At 34.8% G+C, this 16,247-nt stretch overlaps 1 non-coding gene across 1 annotated transcript; it reads right to left on the reverse strand.

Moving 5' to 3' along the window:
* Positions 1-4,002: 4,002 nt before the first annotated feature.
* On the reverse strand, positions 4,003-4,109 carry LOC111767148 (U6 spliceosomal RNA). The gene has a single exon (XR_002799040.1). It is a non-coding gene; the product is annotated as a U6 spliceosomal RNA (small nuclear RNA).
* Positions 4,110-16,247: the final 12,138 nt, after the last annotated feature.

Raw genomic sequence — 16,247 nt, forward strand, 5'->3', positions numbered from 1 at the left:
AAAAGCACGCCTTTAAATAGAGAGCTCCTAATAGCTTACACAAGGAAATTACTTAATTAAAAAAAAATTTTGGAGAAAGTGTACTGTAGCACTTTGATATTGTTTATGAATTTCAAAAATAGATATTGGATTATGTTTGTAAACTGGTCTGTCCCTCTGAGCATATTAGATTATATTGGATTCAGAGATTTCACTTTTACTTGATTAAATAATGACTAAGGCTTTGATTGTGCCATGTCAATAGGACCTTGCACCAAGGATGTGGGGACTCATAGAGAAACTGCACCACAGAGAAAAGAGGTTGAAGTTTTTGAGCTGGAGCCTGGGAAGGGAAAACATGGGAGAATGCAAAGCAGCTGAATCCAGAGAAAATTGAACCCTGGTGAGAGAGACGGAAACATTCACCCGATAGTCTACATCTGGCTTTGTGGAGCTAGCAGAGCACCTGAGCTTGGAGACAGGCAAGCTCTGGGAAGAAAGGGACCCAGGAAGCCTGAACCCTTGCAGACATCAGCAGCCATCTTGCCCCAACACATGGCAGTATAATTTGGTGAAGGAAGTAAATTGTGCTTTATGGCCTGGTAACTATAAGCTTCTACCACAAAAAAATACCCTTTATAAAACCCAACCATATCTGGTATTTTACCTCAGCACTCTTTTGACTGACTAATACAGAATTTTGTACTGGCAAGTAAGGTCATGCTTTTGAAATTAACAAAATGGTGGAATGGTTTTATAAATGGGTACGGGCTATTTTTTTTGGAGGAATTGTGAGATGCTTGGTAGAAAAGACCTACAGTGCTTTGAAGAGACTGTTGATAGAAATATGGGTGCAAAAGAGACTTTTTTATGATGCCTTAGAAGTAAATGATGAAACTGCTATTGGAAACTAAAGGAAAGATGATCCATGTTTTAAAGGTGCAGGGAACTCAGCAAGATTAACTCCTGGTATCTTATGGAAGGAAGAATTAAAAAATGGTGAGCCTGGGCATTTAGCTGAAGAACTTTCCAAAGTAACTCAGAGAATGTTGCTTGGCTTCTCCTAGCATGTTATAGCAAAATACTAGACAAGTGAGATAAGCTGAGGACTAAATTATTGGGCACAAAGAAACCAGAAACTGATTCTGGAAATTATAAGCCTTCAGAAATCGAGCCCCCAGACAACAATGCCCCATTTGAGTACCTAACTAAACTTGGAACTTGTAAATCAGAATTGAAAATGCAGTTATCTAGGAAGGACTTGCAGAAAGTCTTACTGTCTGATGGCTTGGACCCCTGCTTCCTGCATGCTAAACCAACAAACTTTTTGAGAGAGATGTATGAAAATCACTGTCCATCTGGAATAAAGGGGACATGGAAAGGAGAGATTGAAGGAGAAACAGCTTAGAGAAAAACCATGGAAGCTAATATCTGAAATTAAGATATCACCTTGGGCCAAGAAAGGAACTCCATCCATGTGTACAGAGAGAGTGAGTTTGCTCCAGCAGTTGAAGAGGGTGGATGTTCCCATCAGATGTTTAGGGAGAGTTTTGCTACCCCAGGGTACAGAGAGGGTGGAGGACATTCCTCAGTGATTAGGGAGGTTGAGATCAGTGTCCCATAGGTCTGAGAGGGGCAGGCCTGTTCTCTATGAATTGGGAAAATTCAGGTTACCAACTTGTTGCTCTGAGACGGTTGGACCTGAATTCTAGGGAATAGGCATGGTGCTGCCTTCACCTCACTATACTAGGGGGGTTAAGACTCTAACCCAAAGTTTGGGTAAAGTGTGGCAATCACCCCAATGGTCTTGGAGGATGAGGTCTAGAACTTGATCACCACCCAAATGCTTGATGAGGTTGGAACCAAGAAAATTGCCTTTGGGCAAGACTATTGAAAGGGTGGGTCACCATGTGGCCACAAGGAGAAGAAACCATCATCTTAAGAATGACTCTCAGACTTTGATGTCTAGTGAAGTGTGCCCTGCAGATTTAGTGAACTGTAGAGGACCCATGACTCATGTTTCCCTCCCAATTTCTCCTTATGATAATGTCTGTCCTTTTGTGTATTGGAAGCAGATAAATGGTTTTGTAAGTTCCAGAGGTCTACAGCAGATGGGACTTTGCACCAAGACAAACTATTTCTTTAAATTGATTATGATATGATTCTGTACTGAGTATTGTTACTGAAATAGTTTTTTTTCTTTTTTTAATATTGTAATGTCTTTTTGGAATTCAGAGGGTGTGGTGAAGTAGCTTAATATTGTTTATGGATTCCAAAAATAGATATTGGATTATGTTTGTAAACCTGTCTGTCCCTCAGGGCATATTGGATTATATTGTATTCAGAGGTTTCACTTTTACTTGATTAAGTAATGATTAAAGCTTTGATTGGGTCACATCAGTATGACATTGTACTAAGGAGGTGGGGACTCACAGAGAAGCTGCACCACAAAGAATGGAAGTTGAGGTTTTTTTGAGCAGAATTCCAGGAAGCAAAAACACATGAAAATGCAGGGCAGCTGAGCCCAGAGAAAATCAAACTCAGGGTAGAGAGGCAGAGTGATTCACCTGATAGTCTACAGCTGGCCCTGTGGAGCTAGCAGAGCAGCTGAGCCCAGAGAGGGCCAAGCCCTGGGAAGAGAGGGACCCAGGAAGCCTGAATCCTCACAGATGTCAGCATTCATCTTTCCCCAACATGTGACAATAGACTTGGTGAAGGAAGTAACTTATGCTTTATGCCTGGTAACTGTAGTTTTTATACCAAATAAATATCCTTTAAAAACCGAACTGATTTCTGGTATTTTGGTTTAGCACACCTTTGGCTGACTAATACATGTAGTTTATGTGTGCTCTCAAAAACAGTGGAGTTTGTGATGTAAGGCAATGTGAATGAGATTCAATACAAAGGCTATACTATAGGTCAGCTATAGGGAGACCATGGCAAACACAATATCCATCATGGTCATGCCAACAGACATAGAAAAACATTTGGAAAAAAAATAGTATTCTTCCATCATAAAAATACTCCAGTAGTTAGGGAAGAGAATTTCCCAAACTAGTGAAAGGTCATCTACAAACAGCTCAGAACAAACATCATATTTACTGTGTACAGAACAGGTGCTGCCACCCTAATATCAGGAACAGGGCACCAAGATGTGCACTCTGGCCACTTCTGTTCAACATTGAACTTGAGAATCCTGAACAGACAGTGGGAAAAGAAAGAATTAAAAGTCAACCCTCATTATAATGAAGTCCATTGATTGTACATTTGGATGGATTGTATGGTGTGAGAACAAAAAATAAATAATTTTAAAAATATGATGATGAATCAAAAATAAAAAATAAAAAAGTCATCCAGTTTGGAAAATATAGAATTAAACTCTATTAGTAGATAAGTTGAATTTGTAAATTAAAATTCCTAAGGAATATGCTATAAAAATATTAGAACAAGTAAGGGATTTCAACAAAATTGAAGACATGAGATCAATATACAAAATTCAATTGTGTTTTATATATGCATGATGAACAATATGCAATTAAAATTAAGAAAACTATTACATTTTTATAGTATCAAAAGGAATAAAATATTTAGGAATAAATTTATCAAAATTAATGCAAAAGTTACACTTGGGAAACTACAGAACAATGTTGAAAGAAACAGATACAAATAATTGATTAAATATCTTATGTACATGAGGTATAAGACTTAACATTGTTAAGATGGCAATACTCTCCAACTAGATATATCATTTTAATCAATTCCTATCAGAATTCCAGCTGACATATTTGCTTGACATTGCAAGCTATTTTTAAAGTCCATATGGAATTTCAGGGGACCCAGAATAGAAAAAAAATGTCTTAAACTACAAGTACAAGGTTGGAAGGTTCACACTTCCCCAGTTTCACATTTACTACAAAGCAACTATTGTCAAGTCAAAGTAGTCATGTCCCAAAATTAGACCCATAGAGCTAGTGAAATCCAAGAAATAAAACCGTGTTTATATATATAACGATTTATTTTTTTTGAAACATGGAATCCATCATGAATTTGCAGATCATTCTTGTGCAGGGGTCATGGTAATCTTCTCTATATTGTTCTAGTTTTAGTATATGTGCTGCTGAAGTGAGCATGACCATTTATTTTTTACAAAGGTGTCAAGACCATAGGCAAAGAAGAGCTTTTTCAACAAATGGAACTGGAAACAACTGCATAGCCCCATGCAAAGGAATGGAGTTGAACACTTACCTCACACCAGAAACACAATTTAATCCAACATGGAGAAAACTGACACCCTTTATTTCACTACATCTTTTCTTGTTAGCTCAATTCTAAAGTGTGCTCAATATACATTTAGAATTGTAAAATATACCACAGTGTAAAACAAAGTAATTAGAATTCAATTTTTTATATAACAAGTATTTTGTTTTATTCTTATGGATGTATCAAAGTACTTGTGATAAAATATTATTTGAAGTAATGCTACATTAAGCACTTTCATGTGGTTATGTTAACTATTGGAAATATTTAAATTCATTTGTTCTCTTTATTGTTTTTAACAAATCTATTTGATTGATACATATTAATAAAGCATATATCCATTCAAACTCTACAATCAATGGTATTAGGTATAATCACATAGTTTGCATTCATCACTTCAATCATTTTTAGATCATTTTCATTATTCCATAATAATATACAAAAGAACAAACAGACTAACCATAAAACCTCATCACCTACTGTAGCAGTTTGATATAATTATGAATTTTAAAAATAAATATTGGATTATGTTTGTAAACTAGTCTGTACCTGGGCATGATTATGATCAGGGCTTTGATTGGGCCACCTCAGTAGGACATTGAGACCCTGCCCCTTGGTGGGTGGAGACTCACAGATAAAAGTCATGGCAAAGGACAGAGTTGGAGATTTTGGTATTAGAGTTTTGATGTTGGAGTTTGATGCTGGAGTCTTGAGTTGGAGCCTTGGGAAGTAAGCACACAGAGGAAAGAGAAGCAAGCTCTAGGAAGAGAGGAATCCTGAGCCTAGAGAGAAGCAAGCCCTGGGAAGAGAGGAACCCAGGAAACCTGAACCCTGGCAGACATTGGCAGCTATCTTGCTTCAATATGTGGAAATAGACTTTGGTGAGGGAAGTGACTTATACTTTCTGGCCTGGTGTCTCCTGGCCTGTAGGCTCCTACCCAAAATAAATACCCTTTATAGAAAAAAAAAACATTTCTGGTATTTTGCTTCAGCACTTCTTTGGCTAACTAATACACCTACCAATCTCTTTGTTCTTCCCCTGCCATACGTAGCTGCTAGTCTATTTCCTTCTTGCTAGTATATTTGTATTTTGTGAAAACAGTCTTATATACGCAATACCACACATATTTTATTGTACATAAGAATTTACTATGTTATACAGTCCAGTGTTAAATTTTTTTAGATTTCCTTCTGGTAATATACATGTTCTTAGACTTACCCATTCAACCAATGTCATACCCATATAATCTCTACTAGTTCACATACATGCTGATGTGCTTTTATCATTTCTATTCACTTCCAAATATTTACAAACAAAATTTTTAGCAATTCTGTAGATTAACCATCAGCCCTTGATTCTCTACCCTCTAAATTTCTGGTGACCTATATTTTAATTATTGATTCCATGAGTTTACATAATATATTTACTTCAAAATAGTACAATAATACAGTATTTGTCCCTGTGTGTCTAGCTTGTTTCACTCAACATAAAGTCCTCCAGGGTCATGCATGTTGTCATATGGTTAATGAGTTCTTTTCTTTTTGCTACTGCATAATATTCCATCCTGCATATATACCACAATTTGTTTACACAATCATCAGTTGATGGATACCGGGCTGTTTCCAACTTTTGGTAATTGTGAATAATGTCACTACGAACATTGGTGTGTAGATGTCTGTTCATGTCTCTGATCTCTGTTCTTCTGGGTATATCCCTAGGAATGGTACTGCCAGGGAACACGGCAAGACTATATTCAACTTCCTTAGGAACTGTCAAACAGTCCTCCACAGTGGCTGTACAATTCAACATTCCCATGAACAGGGAATAAGCATTCCTATTTCTGCTCATCTCTCCAACATTGATAGGTTTCTGCGTTTTTAATAGTGGCCAGTCTATTTGGTATGAAATGATATCTCATTGTAGTTTTGATTTGCATTTCCATAATCACTAGTGATGTTGAACATTTTTTCATGTGTTTCTTCACCATTTGTATTTCTTCTTTGGACAATTGTCTTTTCAAGTCTTATGCCCATTTCTTTTAATGGAGTAGTTTGTCTTTTTATTGTTGACCTGTGTAATTTCTTCATATATCCTGGATATAATTTATCAGATATGTGATTGCCAAATATGTTCACCCATTGAGTTGGTTGCCTTTTCACCCTTTTAGAAAAGTCCTTTGAGGTGCAAAAGTGTTTAATTTGGAGGAGGCCCCATTTATCTATTTTATTCTTCTGTTGCTCATGGTTTTGGTATAAGGTTTTAGAAACTAATGCATACCACATATTTATGTCAGCAAAGTAAGATGATTTTTGAATTCCTATTACAGATACTGGTAAATAGCAGTAACTCAATACATAATCACATTCATTATTATGAGGAGAGAATTTTGAGCTTTCATGATAAGTCAGGCACTCTATTCAGTGCTAAATTTGCCAATAATAAACAAGTCAATGAATTCACACACCTAAAAGGAAGACCGATATATATACAAATAACTATATCACAATACTATGGAGCATAAAGAAGAGAAATCATTTCTGACTCTACTCTTTAGGAAAGACATTAATATTATGTTATTATATTTTAAGCATGGAAAATGAATAAAAGGAGTGTTGAAAGTAAGATAATTATTCATGTATTTGAGTACATGCATTTCTTCTTAACGATGAGTTAAATTTCCTGAGATCATCCTTTCAGTCCTTCTAAGGTGAGCTAGCCTGTTGTAAATTCATTCAACTCTCAATGGCCCATGCTGATTTGAGTAAATAATACCATCTTTCTCTCAAAATAGGCACATAAGTTTTGTTTTTCCTTTGTTGTCTAGTAGACCTCAACCAGATCCAGGATAAAAATTTTAAGAACCATAGTTGCTGATTTTAGGTATTTTAATGAAAGGCTGGGTAGAATATGGAAGAGATAGGAAAAGAGAAGCTTGTGCTAGATGACGATGATGATGATGATGATTATGATAATAATAATAATAACGATACAATGTTATCTTGTACTTATTTTAAAACTACATAAACCCCAGAAATAAGATCACTTGGGTTCAGTTTACATCAGTGACCCTACCCATAATTACCTCTGCTTCTCTGTGTGCAGCTTCCCTTTTGTCTGATATGGTCCATAGCTCTGTCCAATTCCTCTCCCAATTGGAGGACCACCAACTCAATGCCCACTTTCTTTCATTGTAAATTTGCTATAAAGCAATGAATAGAAATTGTATTCTAGAAAGGCTGGCTAGGTCAACATCAGAGAACAAGCTCATATTTGGTCATTTATCTAGAGGACTGAGAAAAATAAGGGGAAGAAGGGAGTCAAAATATGAGTAGAATAAGGTTTGGGATGGTGGTATGGAAGTGTCCTATAGAGGAAAAGGATTGGGGAATTTTAACGCCTGAGAGTGAAACTAAGACATAAACTCATACATCCTGTTTGTTGTTATTTTTGTTGTGTGGCATTGGTTTTAATCTAGTATAGAACATAGTCATAAGAACATGGCCTAAGCAGTGCCAGGGTTATTTGAATTGACAAAAATCAGATGGATTTGTGTTCTTGCTTCACAAAGCTTTTCAGTAAAATCATTTAATCAGTAAAGTTTATTCCTCAGTAGCAATTAATATATGCAACTGCTCATCTCTCTGCTCTGGAAAACTTTCTGACCCACCAGAGTTTGCAAAGAGTTGAAACACATTCAAAAGGCAGGTGAGCAGAATAGAGTTAGCTGTGTTTGTTATGATCATCACGATAAGCATGTTCAGAGCCAGGGGCAACCATAGAGTGAGAAACCAGGAAAGCACCCGTGTCCTGAGGTAAGACAATCTAGTTAGGTGAAGATTTAGCCTACAGTCCTCCATCAGGCCATCCACAGGACACAAAGGCAAGGACATAACCCAGACCAATAATTAAAGGCAACTGGGAGAGGGTGGGGGAGGATTCGAGCAGGGAATAATCAGCAACCTGAAGTCATAGAAGACCAAAGTGCCAGCTCAAGAATTCCTAGAAAATAAGTGTTTTCACCTCAGATTTGCAAAATATTCCTTCTCTGTGGAGAGTCACAAATCCTTGCAGGTTGAATGAGGAGATTTGGCTCTTTGGATGTAAGAATAAAGGAGAAAGTGTGAAGCAACATTCTAACTAAATTAATGTCTTCCCTGAATTTCATAGTATTTCAAATAAAATGCAAATGTATGGTGCATATATAAAAAAATAATATACTAAAATAAAATTTTACTTTTAAAAAAAGTGAAAACAATGCAAATGTATGAAAACTTCCAGATCGTGTTTTAAAATATGAATCTTGTGATTAGTGATAAAAATTATTAAACTTCTTTTACTTAAAAGTGTTCTTGAATATATGTGTCAATATGGATGAATCTTGAAAACATCATGTTGAATAACGTAATCAAGACACAAAAGGAAAATATTGCATGATCTCATTGATTTGAAATAATTAGAATAAGCAAACTCATAGCATCAGAATCTGGAATAAAGGTTACCAGGTGATGAGGTAGGGATAGGGAGTTAATAAGGCTTTAAATGCATAAGGGTTCCTCAAAAAAAAAAAAAGTGCTCTTGGCACCCAGTGGCCTCAATTGTGGTGTGAAGGAACTCTGGTAAAGTATTATATAGAGTTCAGTGTTAAAAGTCTAGTAGTCAATACCACTAATAATACTCTAAGTCATAGCAAAGGCTAAAATATAGTACGGAATAGAATATAACTTGTGAGTAAGGGGAAAACCATTATGGTATAATATCAATCTCGTATCAAAGAAAGACAAATGTTAACTAGGCAATGCAAACATTCTGACTTGGGGCAGCAGACAGTTCTACTAAAATAGTGACCCAATACTGAAAAACAAATGAATGTACTAGTGTGTTAACAGGCCAGTTTTTTCAATTACCACCTTTTCTTTTTTAAAATAGATATTTACCTACTAATTCTAAATAACAGTATTATCAAATCTTCCAGTATTTGTAAATTCAAAAATATTTAAAATAATAGATCTGATCAGATGCAAAGGTTTGCAAGGAGTTGGCTAAGTATTAACTCTATGGTTAGAAAATTTACCTCTGCATCACGATTTCCTGAATTTGGTTCCCAAGTCTATTATCTGTATGAACCTGAGCAAGCTACTAATAAGAATGAACTAAAATTTCTTGTGTGCCGACTATATAGCAGATGCTGTGCTAAGTGCTTTTCACATATTATTTGAATTAAACTACTCAATCCTTCTTCAATTGCTTGTACATACATCATTAATCATTGAGATGTGACACAACTACTCAGAAAAAAGCCTAATATGAAAATTAATGGAGAAGTAAACGATGGGGCAGAAAACTCTGAGAATAACTTCCTTTTTACTGTCTAACATTAAGACTACCAGAAATGATGAACTTGAATGATGGCAATATCATGGCCTTCTAATACATGTATTGTTCTTTCTTTTTCTCTATTAATAGTCCTTTAATAATTCTTTGATTGATTACAATTATAGCTCTCATGAACATGAATATAAAGAGGAAAATATTATAAAATATTTCTCATATCAAATAAAGAAGTTACTCTGCTTATTTCATTTATTAACATCTCCTCTGTGTAATGAGAAAGATGTATTTCACCAGTTTGAGGACCTATATAGACACATTTTATTGTCGTTGTTGTTTTTCAATTAACTATGATGTATAAAAGCTTAATTTTTTCTCATAACAAAGAAAATCAGACTTAAGTTTATTTGCAGTAACCATCTCTACAAAAACCAAAATCATTATAGGAACATATTTGCATCATCTCCTGAATGGCTCAGCTCTTATATAGGGTTACACAGATAATCTGCAGTCTAATTAATCTCTCTATTCTCTGTCAGCTTGTATAATTATAGAATGTATTGTAACTGTGCTTTGATTTAAATTCTTGAGTTTGTATCAGACTCCCCACCACCAGTTACAATACATGAGGGCAGTAATCATGTCCAGTATGGCTTTGGGTGCATCACAGTTCCTAAAATAAAAGTTTATACATTACATGTTTTAAAAATAAATTATATTGTTGGAAACAAAGTTTTTCCCCCAACATTTATATAATCAAGTGTAGACATTATATTAAAGTTTTAGGAATCTAATAAAAATGGAAAAATATATACTAATACCAAAGAAGTTATAATTTTTTTCTTGTTTATGTACCTCTATTCATTATCTGTAAGTATGGTCAGTTTTCCAGTTCTTAGACCATTCTCCATTTTCTTCCTGTTTTTCCCCTACTTTTGCTTTCCCTACTCTTCCTTTTTCCCTTATCCCACTTTGAACCACCAAAAGTCACTAACAGTCTTTTTATGATTATCCAACCACAAGAAATGTAGTAATACCAAGAGTATTTTAGAAAAACTTATTTTTTTCAATTAATACTATATCATGGATACTGTTCAAGGTTAATAGATACATTTCTGATTTTTTTAAAAAGCTGTATAAAATCCTGTGTTATAAATGCAACATGTTTTATCCTACTAGTCCCTCATAGGTTTGGTCCTCCCATCCTTTTTTGACACTCAAACAAGGTAAAAGGAGTCCCTGTAGAAATGTATGTTCATATACTGTAGTATTTATTTCCACGTGTTAGGGTGTCAGCAAACAGTCATTTCCATGGTGTAGGTGTTTTTCTTTTAATGGATAGTGCCAAATTCTTCTCAAAAGAAAAAAAAATTAAAAATATACTGAGGATATATTTCATTATATACTCATCAGTGATGTGTGTTAACAATTTTATCAATCTCTAACTTTCAGACAGGTGAGGAGTGAGATCCCATTATTCTTTAATTTTGTATTTTTCTGATTACTAATGAGATTATGCATTCTTCCCCACCAGTTTATCTGTTATTTACAATTCAGGTTCTGTGAAATGTCTATTCACTTATAGTTTTTTACTAAATTTTGGGTTGCTCCCTTAAAAAACAAGCAGGAAGATTATTTTAGATTGTGGATATTAATGTTTCATTTCCCATATATTTTGAAAAAATTTATACTTTAAAAGTATACCTTTTTATTATTTTATAATATCATTTACCACTTTTTAAAAAGCAGTTTGTTACATATGGCTTATATTTTCTGGGTTTTCTACCTTTCTATAAAAATCATTCAAACCCACATGTTTTTTTCTTAAATTTCCTTTATAAATGATAATTCTTATTTTTCCATTTTTATAATTAGTCTACGTGGAAATATTTTTAACACAGTGAGTTGGAACAAACCTTGCTTACATGCAGGTAAACAAATAACAACAGTAAATATTTTCCAGAGATTTAATATGATTCAGCAAAAAGAATCTCACAGGAATCTCAGCATGAAGTCCCCAGGGTCCCATAGAAGAAACTAGACCACAACCAAAGAATTTTAGGAACAAAAATCCCAGGCAAAAAGATTTTGGACCTGAGTATTCTGTATCTCTTAGCAGGATGAGAAAACTGACATTCTCATCTCATACTAGCCATTCCCCTGATCCACTACATTCATGACTTCTCTGTGACAAATGCTACACTGTTAAGAAAGAGGTCCTACCCATGTGGAGCTGGTCCATGTGCAGTGCTGATGCATACAAGAAGTGTCCTGTCATGCAGGGGTGTCCCCTGTGTAGGGGAGCCCCACGTGCAAGGAGTGCGCCCAGTAAGGAGAGCTGCCCAGCATGAAAGAAAGCACAGCCTGCCCAGGAATGGCGCTGCAAACATGGAGAGCTGACACAAGAAGATGACAGCTAAAAGAAACACAGATTCCCGTGCTGCCGACAACAACAGAAGTGGACAAAGAAGACGCAGCAAACAGACACAGAGAACAGACAACCGGGGTGGGAGGGAAGGGGAGAAAAATAAATAAATAAATAAATCTTAAAATAAAAAAGTCATATTTATGTAACAGCATAGAGAATATTTTTATGCTAAATGTGTCACATTCTTTCATATCATAAAAACCTGTAAAAGGTATGGAGTATAGTTAAAGAAATCCTAACAATATCAAAAAGAAATAGAATAACTAAGGAGACTCAAAAGGATAAGGCAGTGATTTTCAGTCACAGGCAATTTTGCCCCATGAGGATATATGGCAATGTGGAGACACTTTTGGTTGTAATGGTTACAGAAATGAGGATATCATCTAGTAGCTATGGGCCAGGGATACTTCTAAATATCCTGCAATGCACAGAACATCCCCCTGCAGCAAAGAACTATTCAACCTAAAGTGTGAGTAATGATGAGAAACCCTGGCATAAACAGAAATAATAGAGTGAGTCATAAAGGGTTGGGTATCCAGAAATGCTCAACATGGAATATCAATTACAATATTAAGCCAGATTTTATTAATCACATTACTATCAGAGAGAAAATCATTAGGATGATTTTAAAAATAGCTAGTGAAATGCATTTTAAAATGATTTTCAGTTGTCATGTTGCAGAATTTGAGAAAGGTTCAATTATTTGCTTATAGAGAGGCCAGGACTCAGGAATGATTTTGAAAAGAAAAAATGGTTTCTTGACTGGCAGGCCGGACTTGGGAGCTTTCTGTTTCAATTCCAAGCCCCGAACAAGACTTTCAAATTTCTTTTATACAGAGAGGAAAGGTTAAATGGTCCCTTTGTTTCAGTTCTCAATAGGCTTGAATTAGCATATATATATCTTCCACATCCTAGGTAAGCTTTTAGCATGGACTTCGTACATTCTAGATAAGCTTTTAGCATATTTGGTTTGCATTTCCCCTAAATACTTCAAGTTTATAGACCTTGCATTGTTAAACTGCTTCCTGGGACTGGAGTCGTTGCCATTGTCACCAAGTGCAGGACTGTAGCCTCTTACCGTTTCACACCCACAAGTCAGACAGCTTAGGTTATCTCTGAAGAGACAAAGAGCCTCCCACCCATAGCCCCCATCAGTCCCAGATATTTTTTGTTGTTTTGCTATTACACATGCTAGTTGACTGGAATAAGCCACATCAGAAAGGAAGTTTCTTTGGCTACACTGTCATAGTAGATAAAATTGATGGGGAGAATAAATTTGGGCAGAGGTAGTTAGTGGGTCAAGCTAGGTGATTATAGGGTGCATATAGAGAAAAGAGGCATTTATAGGCTCTTCTTCAGAGTCTTGTTCTGATTATTTATTGTTTCACAACAAATTATACCAAAGCCTAGTGATTTAAAACATTTGTTATTATCTCTTACAGTTCTGAAAGTTGATTGAGTTCAGATAGGTGATTTGACTTGTACTTCTATTGCAGTTGAAGGCACATGAGGGGTTGAGGACTGGAGTCATCAGATAGCTTGAATGGGTTTGATTTTCAAGCTGATGTACATAGAAAATTATCCTGTCTGTCTCTTCGGAACTCAGCTAGGGATACTGAGTAGAACCCCTACATGTAACCTCTCTTGGTAGGGAGCTTCCTATAGCTTAATGACTAGGTTCCATAAAGGAATGACCCAAGAACATATTTTCTAAGAGGTTCAGGCAGAACCTCTTTTACTGACTAGACTTAGAAATCATGCAACATCACATCCACCATGATTTATGGGTCCAGGCAAAGTCACTAGATCAAACAAAATTCAAATGGAGGGGAACTATACAAGAAATTGAAAGCTGGGTTTTGTGACACATTAGTTGGTCATATTTGGAGACTGTCACAATATTGACTATCCTAATGAATCAAAAACTCACCTTGCAATAATGCTTTAAACAGATCTCTTAAATAATGGGAATGGTTATGGGTCTGAAAACTGAAAATTTTAGTATTGTGTCAGTCACCTAGGGAACCTGACTGTAGTTGGGGGAGAAGTGGGCAGGAAAAAGAATAAGAGTTTAGTAGCATCATATCAGTCTGGAGATAAAAACAAAACAAAACAAAACAAAAAAAAAACAGACATGTTTACACGTGATAATTCTATCAAAGTTGAATTTTTTTTAAAAAGGCCTATGACAAAACAACTCTCCATCATATATCTGATATTTGATTTTCAGGCTTAGAAATAATGTTTTATTTCCATCTATATTAGGAAAACTAAGTTGCAAGAAGATCTCTGGGAACACATTCCTTTTCTTTCTCTAAAATTCTGTATTCTATACTATGGGACAGTCAACACCTATATTCTTTGGTTTCTCATTGATCACTTATTAAATGCAAGTTATATTTCCTCAGAAAGTCTGTTGAGTTAATTAAGGTTAAATTTCCTAACCCATTTTATTGAATCATGATAATTGCCCTCACAACCACTCCTCCATTAATTAACATACAGTGTAAAGTAAGATCATAGAACCACCTGCTTGAATGTCTCTTCAAACCAGATATACTTCAGTTTCCTTGAACAATGGTCTTTCACATGTTGTAATAGTAGACACATGATGGGGACTTCTTTTTTACTCCGCCTTTCTCTTTTTAACCTAGAGATTTGTATTTTCAGCACACTTTCCTTTTACTCTTGTTCACCAAACCCCATAATCCCCAGATACAGTTTAACTATGGAGATGCAATATGAACCAGGAGTCAAGAAATTTTGAGTACAAATAAAACTTGGATCTCATAAGAGTATATAGTAGTTCATATCATTCCCTTGGGAAAATTATTTCCAAAATTATATGGGCCAACAAAAACTTACACCAAAACTAAATTTAGGTGTAAAATAACAAACTCACCTTTCATTTTGTTATTCTTCATTTTGAGCTCTCTGCTGAACACTCACTTTACTCCAAAAATATAAATCTGAGTATGAACATGGGAATCCCAGGAAAGAATATTTTGTGTTTGAAGTTCTTTACTCTCTATGCACATTAGACTGACCAAAATATCTGTTCATTGAGGGTGTTGTATATTCCAATTTACATGAGGTTGATTTATACATTTGTGATATCTGTGAATATAAATAAATATTTAAATATTTACAAAATGAGATCATACTGTACAGTGTTTTACAACTATCCTTTATCTTTATTTTATAAAAATGTATTTTCCATGTTCTTAAATAGTTTTTTCAAATATCATTTATCAATAATGCAATATTATATCCTATTAAGTCTCTATAATTTATATGATTAAAATCCCAATTGCAGGACATTTACACTACAATTTATTATATATATATAATAATGTTGCCATAGAGATTCCTTAGCACATGTATAATTACCACCTTTGAATAACTTCTGATAATTGGAAGACCAGTCTCTAAAGGTCTGCACATTTTAAATATTTTCAACATAAAAGGGAGAAATATTGTAGAGACTAGTATAATTTTAGGGGAGAAGAAGCATAAAGAAATGACTAAGTGATATGAACACTTATTACTAAGTGATAAGTGATTAAAAAAATTGCAGTAGAAACCTCACCCTTAGAAAAGTAGAGTAGATATGTAGAATAATGAAAATATCACTTTAAAGAAGTTAAAAACTACTTACAAAAGGAGGTAAAATGTTTATCATAGAGACATTTTTAGACAACAAATAGGCACACAAGCTAAATCTATACCTGGTATTTATATGTTAATAAAAGTTAAAATCAAATTAGTTAATCAGCAAGCACTCTGCTGATTAAGTTCTTTGCAGTATTTTACACCATCATTACTCTCATCTTGAATCCAGTTATCTATACTCTGCGAAACAGAGAAATGAAGACAGCCATGCAGAAACTCTGGAGTGTCTTTGTGGGTTCCAAACAGGTTACATAGTTTTTAAAGAAATGTAATTTATATAGAAACAGATTATGTCTAACCATTTTTCAAGGATTTTTTCAAAAATAAAACTGTTGTATCCATGTTGAGTAAGTAAAGAAGAATACAGCAAAATTATAAACATCAGCTTTACAAGGATGTAGAACCAACAAAAAATAGATAAATATTTTTGGATATTTCAAATGAGAGTACTTAGATTTGTAAACCAACCAAAGATTTGCTTGTCCTTCTGCATAGTTGATAAAGATGTGATTTGTCAAGATATTAAAGTAAAATTGGTTGAATGGGAAACTAAAGTGAATCCTGGGAGATGTCATCACACTT

The sequence above is a fragment of the Dasypus novemcinctus genome, chromosome 3 (genome assembly GCF_030445035.2).
Source record: "Dasypus novemcinctus isolate mDasNov1 chromosome 3, mDasNov1.1.hap2, whole genome shotgun sequence".
Classification (NCBI taxonomy): Eukaryota; Metazoa; Chordata; class Mammalia; order Cingulata; family Dasypodidae; genus Dasypus; species Dasypus novemcinctus.